The 11072-nt window shown below is 44.7% G+C and overlaps 1 pseudogene; it reads right to left on the bottom strand.

Moving 5' to 3' along the window:
- Window positions 1–1810: 1810 nt before the first annotated feature.
- Window positions 1811–7303, bottom strand: LOC102429558 (annotated as a pseudogene).
- Between the last annotated feature and the right edge of the window lie 3769 nt (window positions 7304–11072).

Here is an 11072-nt window from a genome sequence, read left to right as displayed (position 1 = left end):
CTAGTTTTATGCCACTGTTATCTGAGAAGATGCTTGTTATGATTTCTATCCTCTTGAATTTGAAGAGACTTTGCCTATGTCCTAATATGTGGTCTATCTTTGAAGATGTCCCATGTGCACTGGAGAAGAATGTATATTCTGTTGCTTTGGGGTGAAATATTCTGAAGATGTCAATTAAGTCCATCTTATCTAGTGAGTCATTTAGGATTGCTGTTTCCTTACTTATTTTTGTCCAGAGGATTTATCTAGTGATGTCAGTGGGGTATTAAGGTCCCCTACTATGACTGTATTGCTATAAATCTCTCCCTTGATATCTTCTAGAAGTTGTTTTATGTATTTGGGTGCTCCTGTATTGGGTGCAAATATCTTTACCAGAGTTATATCTTCTTGTTGGATTGCTCCCTTTAGTATTATGTAGTGGCCTTCCTTATCTCTTGTTATGGCCTTTACCTTGAGGTCTATTTTGTCAGATATAAGTATCGCAACCCCAGCTTTTTTCTCATTTCCATTTGCCTGAAAATTTTTTCTCCATCCCTTCACTATCAGTCTGTGTGAATCCTTTGTTCTCAGGTGCGTTTCTTGTAGACAGCAGATATATGGGTCATGTTTTCTTATCCATTCAGCTACCCTATGTCTTTTGATTGGGGCATTTAATCCATTTACGTTTAATGTTATTATTGATAAGTACTTGTTTGTTATCATTTTTATTCTTAATGTTTGTGTTTCTTCTTGCCTTTCTGTTTCTTCTTTTTACAGCACTCCCTTTAGCATTTCTTGAATTGCTGGCTTGGTGTTAATAAACTCTCTTAGTCCTTTTTTGTCTGTGAAGCTCCTTATTCCACCTTCAATTTTGAATGATAGCCTTGCTGGGTATAGTATTCTGGGATTCAGTCCCTTGGTTTGCATCACTTTGTATATTTCATTCCATTCCCTTCTAGCCTGGTGTGTTTCTGTTGAGAAATCCATTGATATTCTAATGGGCGATCCCTTGTATGTAACTTTCTGTCTCTCTCTGGAAGCTTTTAAGATTTGTACTTTGTCGTCATTGTTTGCCAATTTAATTATGATGGGTCTTGGTGTTGGTCTTTTTGGGTTCATCTTGTTTGGGACTCTGTGCTTCTTGGATTTGCCAATATCGTGGAAGTTTTCTGTTGTTATTTCTCCGAACAGGTTTTTTATTCCTTGTTTCGCTTCCTCTCCTTCTGGTACCCCTATTATGCGGATGTTGTTTCGTTTTGTGTTGTCCCAAAGCTCCCTTAGGCTCTCCTCTTGCTTTTTAATTTTTCTTTCCAGTTGCTGCTGTGTTTGTGTGTTTTTTCGTACCTTGTCTTCTAGCTTGCTGATGTGGTCCTCAGCCTCTTCTAGTCTACTGTTCAAGCCTTCCATTGTGTTCTTTATTGCAGCTATGTCGTTCTTCATTTCCTCCTGGTTCCTTTTCATATTGGTGACGTTCTCATTCAGCTCCTTATAATTCTCATTGAGTTGTGTGTATTTGTCATTGAGTTATGTGTATTTGTCATTGAGTTGCGTGTATTTGTCATCCAGCCTTTTGAGCATTCTTATGACCATTACTCTGAATTCTGTCTCTGAGAAGTTATTTGCCTGGGTTTCATTTAACTCTCTGTCTGGTGATTCCTCTTTCTCTTTCTTTTGGGGGTTGCTTTTTTGTCTCCCCATGTTTTGCTCTAATGTTTTAATTGTTTCTGTGTCCTAGATCTGACTGTTTTGCTACCCTGGTTCTTTTGAGGAGGGTGCTGCTTGTGTGATTTCTCAGATCTCCTGAGTTTGATAATCTAGCGTAGCTCCCTACTTAAGCTGTTTGGGTTTTCTTGATGTAGGCCTGCGAGCTGGTAAGGTGCAACTGCGGTGTTCCGATGTCAGCAGCTGGGGAGGGATATTTTCCAATTTTTGCTGCCTTGTGTCCTTGGCTAAAATCGCCTGTGCCCAGCAGGGGCTCTCGGAGGTACCCAGGAGCTGTCTGTCAGGGTGGTAAGGCTCAGGAAGCCTGCACACTGGGAGGTCCCTCTCAGGCGACAGGCATGGGGTGTGATCACTTGGCTGGCCTGGGCCTCTCTTTGCAGGGTGGTCACTGGCCAGCCCCGCACACCTGCCACAGTGTTGCTGGACAGTGGCCTGGGCCTCCCTCTCTGGGGCAATCCATGGCGGGGGAGGGAGGGCCCAGATCAATCACCTTACAGAGGGAGGCCCCACCCACCCACTGCAGTGCCACTGTATGGGTAGCCTGGGCCTCCCTCTTTCTTTTTTTCTTTTTAAGTAAGTGTAATGTTTACTGAGCGATACAGAACTGAGTACTATGAAGGGTTTACCAGGTTGGAAACACACTGCACCTCCACCCCTGCCACCCCCAACACTCAGAGACTACAGTACTTAGAAGTTACACACAACGGCCATAACTGCTGAATATCTGGTCATAACAAACAAACCATAGCATATTTATACTGTATCACATTGAGTGATTATAGAAATCCATTTATGTATTGCTTGTATAAACTCTTTAAAAAAAAAACACATTTCTTTATTGATTTCAGAGAGGAAGAGAGAAGGAGAGAGAGATAGAAACATCAATGATGAGAGAGAATCATTGATTGGCTGCCTCCTGTACACCCCCTACTGGGGAACGACCCCACAACCCAGGCATGTGCCCTCGGCCAGAATTGAACCTTGGACCCTTCAGTCCGCAGGCTGACGCTCTATCCACTGAGCCAAGCTGGCTAGGGCTAAACTCTTTTTTTGTAAAAAATATTTTTAAAAAAAGAAAGTATAAAAATCTTGTGCAGTTGAAAGCCCCGCCAGGACAGCCAGTCTGTAAACATTCAGTGAGTATGTGCTTTGGAAGAGCACCAGTGCCTCGTGCCCACAACAACTCCAGCAGGGCCAGTGAGGGTGTGCCCTGGCTGCCACTCCAGGCAGGACTTAGCTGGACCATGGTGGGTGGGTATAGCAGAGTCCGTCACTATGCCCTTCTCCAGCCTTGCATCAGGATCAGGGTCAGGGCTGGGGGCAGGCAGATTGCAGTTTCACTCTGAGTTCCATACTCAGCCTAATTTTGGCTGCAACTCATGGCTTTTCCTGGCTGCTTGGAGATTCTTTGGGTGGGTGCCCTGGCAGAGAGGCCGGAGAAGCTACCAGGTTGGGCGTCTCTCTGGCCCAAAGCCTCTGTGATGCCTCTTGCAAGCCTGGCCCCAGGTAGAACAGGCCCCCCTCAGGAATACTTTGGTCTCAACACTTGTGCCTGGGTTTCTTCCCCTGGTGTGGCTGATCTGAGTTTCACAAAAAATCCTGGCAGATGCTAGCTGTGCTGAGCCTCATTGAAGAGTTTTTCATGTAGCAAGGAAGAGCCCTCTGGGACCCTCCTCTTCCTCCCTCTGCTCATCTCCTCCTCCTCTTCTTCCTCCTCCCAGCCCATGGTGACTTCTTCTCCAGCTGCTCCAGCAGTGGGTTGCCTTCTGAGTTGGGGATCTTAACGCTGTTGGTCCTGACATGCATGTGGAGCAATGCCGGCTGAGCATCAGGATGAGCTGCTGCTGCTCCTGCTTCAGGTCCTCCATCTGCGTTTTTCAGCTCAGCATTCATGAGCTCCAGCCACTCAGATTCCCGCTGCAGAAACTCCATCTGCTCCTTCTTCTTGTTCCTGCATGGGGCTGCCTCCACTTTGTTCTTTTCCTGGTGCCTTTTCCTCCACTCCTCTTCCTCATCTAGCTCACTTTTCACAGGTTGAGGCCTCTTGCCCAGTTTCACCTCCAGGAAGTGCAAAGGGGTGATCATGGCCCCAATGTTGTGGATGTCAGCACATTTCAGCTCCTCTGCAGTCAGGGCTGAGCTGGGGAGTGCGGTCAGGGAGCCAAGCCCTGGCAGAGAGCCCACATTCATGGAAGGGTCATGGATCTGCCCAGGCATTATAGCAGGAGGAGTGGCAGTCCAGCCCTGCAGAAGCCATGGACAGAGGCTGCAGGCACCATGCCTGCTCAGAAGCCACCATGGCACCAGCTCCACCCTGCAGCGTCCACTGCTGCTAGCGCCTCCCGTCACCAGCCACCAAGTGTGCCTCCCATAGGCTGTGACAGGAGGCCTGGGTCTCCCTTTTTGAAGCAATGGATCATGAGGCTCTGCCTGCCTGCCTCATCACCCCTAACCACTGGCCTGCCTACCTGATCACCCATAACTTCCTCTGCCTAAGCCCCTGCCACTGTGGCTTAGTCCGGAAGGATGTCTGGAATGATGTCTGGAAGATGTATGGTCTATCCAGTCTAATTAAAATATTACCCTTTTATTAGTATACTAGTGGCCTGGTGCACAAAATTTGTGCATGGAGGGGGCGTGTTTCCTCAGACCAGCCTGCACCTCTCTAATTGGGGACCCCGTGGGGGATGCCTTAACTGCTCTCCCCTGCTGGCCTGATCTTGCCCCCAACGGCCCTCCCCTGCCGGCCTGATGGCCCCTAACTGCCTCTGCCTTCCTGATCACCTCTAACTGCCCTCCTTTGCTGGCCAATTTGGTTCTGATTGGTCGGTTTCTATCCAATCAGCGTCAAAAGCTCTGCCTCCTAGGCAGCCATTAGCTCCTCACAGTTGACCCAGATTTGGTTCTGATTGGTCAGTTTCTATGCCAGTTAATTTCAAAAGCTCTGCCCCTTAGGCAGCCATTAGGTCCTCACACTTCACCCAGATTTGGTTATCATTGGTCAGTTTCTATGCCAGTCAGCATCTCTGGGCCTATCAAGGGGGCCTGATCAGAAAGGTGGGGCTGATCAGCAACCCTGGTGGAGGCCTGGAGAGAAATGGAGGCATGGCTGCTGGCCCCACCGGGAGAGAAAGAGAGACAATTGCTGATCAACATCTGCCACACAGGCTACAGATCAGACCCTGCTTCTCTCTTCAGGCTTCTCTCCAGGCCTGATTTGCAGCCCCCTCAGCAGTCAGTGCTGGGTTACAGCGCCTGCAGCCACAGCAGTCAGTGCTGGGTTGCCATGGCAGCCCAGCGCTGACTGCAGGACTGACTTCATTGGCATTTGTTTCCAGGGTGTTTTGTATTTCTTCTTTTATCTCTTTTGTAATCTAGTCATTGTTTAATAGCATGCTATTTATCCTCAAAGTATTTTATCATTTTTTATTGTTTTTAATGTAGTTGATTTCTAACTTTATGCTATTGTGATCTGAGAAGATGCTTAATATGATTTCAATCTTCTTGAATTTGTAGAGCCTTAGCCTGTGTCCTAATATTTGGTCTATCTTTGAAAATGTACCATGTGCACTTGAGAAGAACGTATATTCCATAGCTTTGGGGTGAAATATTCTGAAGATGTCAATTAGTTCCATCTGATCTAGTGAGTCATTTAGTATTGCTGTTTCTTTGCTGATTTTTTGTCTAGAAGATTTATCCAGTGATGTCAATGGGGTATTAAAGTCCCCTACTATGATTGTATTGCTGTCAATCTCTCTCTTGATATCTTCCAGAAGCTTTTCGATGTATTTGGGTGCTCCTGTATTGGGGGCATATATGTTTACCAGAGTTATAGCCTCTTGTATGTCAATCCCTTTAGTATTATGAAGTGGCCTTCCTTATCTCTTGTTATGGTCTTCACTTTGAGGTCTGTCCAATCTAAGTATCTCTACCCTAGCTTTTTTTTCATTTGCTTGAAACTATTTTTCACATCCCTTCACTTTCAGTCTGTGTGGGTGCTTTGTTCTGATGTGGGTCTCTTGTAGACAGCATATATATGGGTCATCTATTTTTATCCATTCAGCCCCCCATGTCTTTTGATTGGAGCATTTAATCGATTTACATTTAGGGTTATTATTGATAAGTATTGTTTGTTGCCATTTTTATCCTTTATGTCTGTGTTTCTCCATCTCCTTCTATTCCTATTTCTTACATCAATTCCTTTAGGATTTCTTGCATTGCTGGCTTGATGGTAATAATTTCCCTTAGCCTTTTTTTTTGTTGTTTGTGAAGCTCCTGATTTCCCCTTCAATTTTGAATGATAGCCTTGCTGGATAGAGTATTCTTGGATTCAGTTCCTTGCTTTTCATTACTTTGTATACTTCATTCAATTCCCTTTTGGCCTGATGTGTTTCTGTTGAAAAAGCATTTGATAGTCTAATGGGAGATACCTAAGGCTTAGGTAACTTTCTGTCTCTCTCTTGCAGCTCTTAAGATTATTTATTTTTCATTAACATTTGCCATTGTAATAACAACTTATCTTGTTATGGACTTTTTTGGGTTATTCTTGTTTGGGACTCTCTGTGCTTGTGTGACTATTGTTTTCCACAAGTCAGGGAATTTTTCTGTCAATATTTCTTCAAATAGGTTTTCTATCCCTTGCTCAACTTCAACCTCTTCTTCCACCCCTATTATTCAGATGTTGCTTTGTTTCATGTTGTCCCAAATCTCCCTTAAACTTTCTTCCTGACTTTTATTTATTTTTTCCTATTGCTGTTCATATTGAGTGTTTTATTTTTCTACCTTGTCTTCTAACTTGCTGATTGGATCCTCAGCTTCTTCTAGTCTACTGTTGAAATTTCCATTGTGTGCTCTATTGCAACTATGTCATTCTTCATTTCCTCTTGATTCTTACACATGTTGAATTTCTCAGTCAGATGTTTGAGCATCCTTATAACCATTACTCTGAATTCTTCCTCTGGCAAATTGCTTGTCTCCATTTCATTTAGTTTTATCTCTAGTGATTCCTCATCTTCTTTCCTTTGGGCATTGTTTTTTTTTGTCTTCCCATTATCGCTGTCTCTTTGTATTTGTTTCTATGTAATGTGAGTTGCTGAAACTTTTTGGTTCTGGGCAACCTGCTTGAGTTCTGAGAAATTGAAGCCTCTAGTGGTCTAATAGTCCGGTACTCCTTATCCCAAAGACTGAGTCTCCCTTGAGTCTCATGCCTTTAATGTCTCTACTCTGAGTTGTATTCCCTTCCTCCATAGTTCTGGTTCCGCCTTTGTCCACTGAAGGTACACGGAGTTGGTGAGGGCACCTGCACAGATCCTCTGGTGTGTGACTCCTGTGAGGTCCAAGAGCTCTCTGGCATGCAACTCACTGTGTCACCCTAGTGTTCATGACAAGGTTGTGCCCTAGCACTCTCTGGCTTTCCCTCTCTGCCAGTCCTTAGAGCTGAATGGGGTGCCAGGCTGAGTGACCCCAGATAGCACTGTTCACACAGTCCTTGGGACTGGGTGGGGCACCGGGCTGGAGGTCCCCAACCTGCACCTTGGGCCCAATCCTTAGGGGTGGGTGAGGTGGGGTGTATGGTCCCTCTGACTTGCACTCACCACACCATGTCTGGGAGCACAAGGTGGAGGAGTGCCAGGTCCAGAAGTGTAAGGTCCAAGATCTTGGTAGGGAGGTTCAGTGTGAGAAGTCTCTCTGGCCTGCAGTCACTGCAGGTATCTCAGAGCCAGTGGCAAGGTAGGATGGTATTCACTACAGGGACCCAGATGTGGTCCCTCATGAGTTATGGATGGTAAGTGACTCACTGCTTGGGTTCAGGGTGGTGTCCTCAGGCAGAATGGGTATTGGGGTGGTCACGCTCCTGGCCTCCACTGCTCCCCTCTTCAAGATCTTGCCTTCAGTTTTAAATGTTAAGTTTGCTGCATAGAATAGTCTAGGTTGTAGGTCCTTGCTTTCCTCTCTTGGGATATTTTATGCCATTCACTTCTGGCCTGAAATGTTTCTGTTGATAAATCAGCTGAAAGTTTTATGTGAGCTCTGTTGTAAGTAACCAATTTGCTGTCTTTAAGATTCTCTGTTTGTCTTTTACTTTTGACATTTTAGCTATGATGTACCTTGGTGTGGGCCTCTTTGGGTTCATCTTGATTTAAACTCTCTACATTTCCTGAACTTATGTGCTTTTTCCTTTTGAAGATTAGGGAAGTTTTCAGCCATTATTTCTTCAAACAGGGGTCTCAGCCTTTGCTTACTCTTTTCTCCTTCTATTATCCCTGTTATGTAGATGTTGTTATGCTTGCTGTTTCAGAGGGCCCTTAGACTTTCCTCAATTAAAAAAAAAATCTATTCTTTTTGATGTTCTGCCTAGGTGCTTAGTGTTATCTTTTTCTCTAAATTGCTTATTCAATTCTCTGCTTCATTTAACCTGCTGTTGATTTCTAGTGTATTCTTCACTTCACATATTATATTCTTCATTTTTATTGATTCTTTTTAATGATTTTATGTCCTTTTAAATGTTTCCTATCTCTTTGTTTAAGTTCTCACTACGATCATTCATTGTTTCCCTAAAGTCATTGAGCATCTTTATTACCATTGTTTTAAACTCTGCATCTGGTATTTTTGTTTTCTCTACTTCATTTCAATTTTTTTCTGAGGATTTCTCTTATTTTTTTATTTGGAGCATATTTCTTTGGCTTAACATTTTGACTCTGTGTATTAGGTATATCTGCTATTATTCCAAAACTTATTATTATGGCTTTATAATATAGGTGTTTTGTTGGGCTCAGTGCCACAATCTTCCAGATCACTTAAGCTCGGTACTCCAGGAATGTTACATGTGTTTTTGTGCACTCTTCTGTTGTAGTTGAGTCTTGAATTCTGCTGGTCCCTTCCTGGTTGGAGTTAACTCTTCAGGCTGGCTGATGATAAAGATAAATGATGATAAAGATAAACCTCAATCAATGTATGAGTGCTGTGCAGGAGCTACCTCCCAAGGCAGAGTTGTTCCCAGCAGGGTCTGATGCCTTCTGCAATCTCCCTTTAGGAGTCCTGCTTGTGTGGCTAGTTGGGACAAGCTCTGGTTTGAAGCCCGCCACTGGTTGTGTTTATTTTGAGTCCACTTGGACAGGATTTAGGTACAGGTTGATTTCAGATTTTGTGTGTAACTGGTCTTGGTCTACCTTTTTTGAGCTACCATGTTATTCACTGTATGTGGTTGCATCTACTGGGCCTGGGTGTGCATGGGAAGAGCCAATCTGTATACAAGGTGTGGCTTCCTCCTGATTAGAACTAGGAGTAGGTCTATAAGAGGCCTGTGGCTCTATGAAGTCCTCCTCTACCTACGCTGCCTCTCCATGAGGTTGCCTGGTCTTCCTCCACAGATCCAGAGACATAGATGCATGAAACAGACTGAGGAATCTCAGAAGAAAGGTAGGGGTGGAGAAGAGAGATTAACTGGGGAACTTATATGCATGTATGCATCATCCACGGACACAGACAATAATGAGGTGAAGGCCTGAAGAGGGTGGGTGTGGGGTGGATAGGGTCAATGGGGAGAAAAAGGGGGACATCTTTAATACTTTCAACAATAAATATAAATTTAAAAAAGAAAGAAAAATTGTACAGTGGCCCCAGGCTAGCTGCCACTCATAGCCCCTTCCACAGGTTGCAAGCTCACTAGTGTAAGGCAACCTGGGTCAGGTGTACAGATTAGTGGATCCCTCAATGAGGAGAAATTGGCCCATACTCCAAAGCCATATCCACTCAGTCCTTGCCAGAGTCTCCAACTCTCTCTCCCCCAGAACTAGTGTGCTGCATGTTCCAGTTGGGTGCATCCAGTTGTCCCCTCTGCAGGAGCAAGCTCAGGAGGGTGGAGCCACCTGGACTCAAAAGGACAAGTCAAAAGAGCCTTCCATTGGGGGTAGGTGGTATTAGAAAAGCCCTCAGAATGTGCTAAGCACACTAGAATATTCCAGCTCTGAGAAGCACTCTCTTCTCCCCATGGAGCTGAGCTCTGCAGTATGGGACCACCAGGACTTGGGATAGCAGATCCAAACTGTCTTCCATTGGCGGTGGTGCCAGAAAGCCTGTAGGAGGTGGTGGGCACTTCTTGCTTTTCCTAGGCAAAAGTCTTAGATGAGCACCAAAGGTCCAAGCTCTGATCACCTCTTAGATCCCCTTCAGGGACAGAGCTCTACAGGGCTGGGCCCCTGGTGCCAGAAAGACATGTCAAATGAATATCTCATTGGCAGAATGGTGCATGCCAAGCTCACAAGAGAGGTAGGAGTGGTGATATAGCTACACAACCCAGTTCCTGCCCGTCTGATTCCTGAACAAAAGCTTCCCCAGGAAATGAATTTTAAAAGTCCCAGCTCTGGGTGTCACTCAGATTCCCCCTACAGAACTGAACTTAGCTGGGCAGGACCACAGAGTCATAGAGCAGGCCAAGTGATTTGACAGGTGGTGTGAGCATTGGCTGTGCCCTCAAGGTGGGTTAATGGTCCCCTTTCTAAAGCTATACAGTTCAATCATTGTTTAAATTTCTGCCAAGAGCTTCTCCAAAAAAAGAGTGCCGCAAAGGTCCTTGTTGGGTGCAGTCAGCAGACCATTATGCAGCAGACCATTATGGCAGGGTGGAAGTGCCAATAGTTGACAGACCAGGCAGTGCACTCCCCAGGCTGATACTGTAACAATAGGAGTTTTCAACCCTGAGACGTTAGTGTTTGGGTCTCTAGCCAACTTCTTTTTCTCCCAGGCAAACTAAATCCCCACTGATTTTCACCATCAGATGCTATGGGGGCTCCTCTTTTTATCTCTGTTGCTCTGGGTTGGGGATCCCTGCATAAGGTTGAGAACCCCCATGATCCTGGAGGGAGGAAGTTTTTCAGCTGAGATATCCCTCTGGCTTCTCAGTGTGGCACATATGTGTAGGGGCTAGCCCTTTCTGCCTCTCAACCCTTCTTACCAGTATATATGGCTATATGGCTTCTTCTGTAAATCCTTGGTTGTAATATTTCAATTAGCTTTCAATTTATTATTCAGTTGAGTGCTCTATAATTCAGCTGTAAATCTGGTTTGGGGCCAGGAGCAGGCAAGTGTAGCTTTCACCTACTCTGTAACCATCTTGAAATTTATAGATTTAAGATTTTATATTTCGGAGTATATTAATTACCCAATAGCAAAAAAAAAAAGAATGTTAGTAGAAGATGTAATATGTGATATTTTAGCACAATAAAATCTAGTGATAGAAAATAAAGAGGATTCAACATAAAAATGTAGTTTGAATCCTATCTAATAAAGAGGCAATATGCAAATTGACCATCACTTCAACACACAAGATGGCTGCCCCCATGTGGTCAAAGATGGCCAGCAGGGGAGGGCAG

The sequence above is a fragment of the Myotis lucifugus genome, unplaced genomic scaffold (genome assembly GCF_000147115.1).
Source record: "Myotis lucifugus unplaced genomic scaffold, Myoluc2.0 scaffold_19, whole genome shotgun sequence".
In the NCBI taxonomy this organism is placed as follows: domain Eukaryota; kingdom Metazoa; phylum Chordata; class Mammalia; order Chiroptera; family Vespertilionidae; genus Myotis; species Myotis lucifugus.
This window is presented reverse-complemented; position numbering and strand designations above follow the sequence as displayed.